Genomic DNA, 2,230 nt, shown 5'->3' with positions numbered 1-2,230 from the left:
GCCTCGGCCTCCCAAAGTGCTGGGATTACAGGCGTGAGCCACCGCGCCCGGCCTGCTGGTGTTCTTATAAGAGGAGAAGAGGCAGAAAGAGAGACAGAGAGGAGCATGCCGAGGGAAGACGCAGACACAGGAACGTCACGTGGGAACAGAGGCAGAGACTGGAGTGATACATTACAGCCAAAAAAAGGATTGCCAGCAATACCAGGAGCTGAGAAAAAAAGACCTGGAACAGATTCTCCCTGGAAATCTTCAGAGTCCATGGCCTTGCTGACAACTTGATTTCAGATTCCTGGCCTCCAGAACTGTGAGAAAATACAGTTCTGTTGTTTTAAACAACTCAGTGTGTGTGACCTTGTCACAGCAGCCCTGAAAAACGAATACAGCATTCGCCCAGTACTGTTATATCAGGACTTCGTCCAGCTGACTGCTTTCCATTTGTCCCATTCATTCTTGTATTTTTCATTTCCTGCCTTCTTTTGGATTAACTAGACTTTTATTCCACTCCATGTATTTTCTCTTCAGGCATATGCCCTCCCTCCCCTTGCCTCCTTTTGCCTGGCAAAATCACCCCTTTACAAAATGATACACTAGGAACTTCTGCAAGCAAATTTAAATAGTCTAAAGTTCATCATCTTTGTCCTCCCAAATTACATAAAGGCATTATACCACTTTAACTTGGATCAGCTCTTTCCTCATATGTTATTGTTGACCAGTATTTTAGTTTTATAATTTAAAAACCTATAATTTAGACATTAATGTGATGTTATATGGTCCGTGAAATTTAGATTTACTTACATATCTACTGATTTCCCTGTTTAACATTTCTTTTGTATCTCAGTTTCCCTATCTGGGATTGTTTAAATTTATTCTAAAGTATATATTTTGGAATTTTCTTTAATAAGGATCTGTTGGTGGTCATCTTTCTGAGCCCTTTTTTATTCTTGAAGAATAGTTTTGCAGGTAACGGAATTCCGACCTGGCTGTTATTCCCTCTTATTGAATGTGTTACTGCACTATCTTCTGGCCAGCAGAGAGTGATCTCATATTTCTCTAATGGACCTAAAGGACCTAGTTCTCACCCACAGCCAGAAGATCAAAGTATATATTGTAAAGCCCAAGGACCAGGTGAGAGGTTAGTGGGACGATCAGAGGAGCAGGAGCTGAGAGAAACACGACAACTGAATGGGGGAAGGCATCCTCTGATTCTTCAGACTTTACAGGGAGACTCAGAAATGGGAAAATAAACTAGAACTTCTTTACCACCTTTCATGTTTAAAATGCCAGGGGGCACCCAGATTTGAACTGGGGACCTCTTGATCTGCAGTCAAATGCTCTACCCCTGAGCTATACCCCCAGTGACACTAGTAAGCTCTAATTAACAACCTTTCCCTGTGCAGCCTCACCTAGACCTGCAGTCCTAGATTCCACTTCAGGATGATTTGCTGCCAGATCATCACCCTGTCTTAGAGGAAGAAACTGATCCCTTCTCCCACAGCTGTGCCACCTCTCCACTCTCAGTTCCTTGGTAAGCACAGGGATCTGGAGAGCAGGCCCCTGATAGCTGGAAGGCTCTCTAGTGACATCTGTATTGTGGGTTTCGTGCCAAGCACCTGCAAACAGAGACTCAAAATGCCCAATGGTTTGGCCAAGCCCGCAACACTTCAAAGATAGACCCCACATTTTGTGGCTACTGGATTATAGCTCTCTCCACAGAGCTGTGCTCTACAATGCAGGCTGACTGTCTCTCCTGTTGCCCCAAATCTCCACAAGGTCAACTCTTTCATCTGCTAAGATGTGCCCTCTGAAGAAATAATTGAAGAAATGATTTTCTGAGTTCCACGTCCACCCTTCTGTGCTCTGTTCCGTGATGCTGGGTCAGGAACTCAGCAAACCACACTCCCACTTGGGCAGCCAGCGTCCTGGCCATCCTGCCAGTAGGATTGTAGAGGAGCTGGAAGGTCGGAGCAGGGAGAAGCTCCTTGCTGACTGCTTTGGGTTCCCGTCAGTGGTCCCTGGTTGTGGCAGTGACAGTTCATCCCAGAAACAACAATGCCTGTGGCCTGCAGCTTAGTCTCATGAGACCAGCATGACTAGGTCTCTGCAGACATGAGCACCTCCTGAGAGGTCTGGGTCCCTGAGCCACAGGTGTTCCCCAAGCCTCTCAGATTTTAACAACTTCAAACTCTTCTATTTGTTCCCCAGCCCCAAGGTGGCAGCAGCAGCTGCTTCT

At 45.8% G+C, this 2,230-nt stretch overlaps 1 non-coding gene across 1 annotated transcript; it reads right to left on the bottom strand.

The window, feature by feature from the left end:
• Nucleotides 1-1,282: 1,282 nt before the first annotated feature.
• TRNAC-GCA lies at nucleotides 1,283-1,354 on the bottom strand. Its single transcript has one exon. It is a non-coding gene; the product is annotated as a tRNA-Cys (tRNA).
• Nucleotides 1,355-2,230: the final 876 nt, after the last annotated feature.

Source organism: Cebus imitator, unplaced genomic scaffold (assembly GCF_001604975.1).
Source record: "Cebus imitator isolate Cc_AM_T3 unplaced genomic scaffold, Cebus_imitator-1.0 Scaffold20, whole genome shotgun sequence".
In the NCBI taxonomy this organism is placed as follows: domain Eukaryota; kingdom Metazoa; phylum Chordata; class Mammalia; order Primates; family Cebidae; genus Cebus; species Cebus imitator.
Note: the sequence above shows the minus strand (reverse complement) of the source record. Positions and strands in the feature narration are given on the sequence as shown.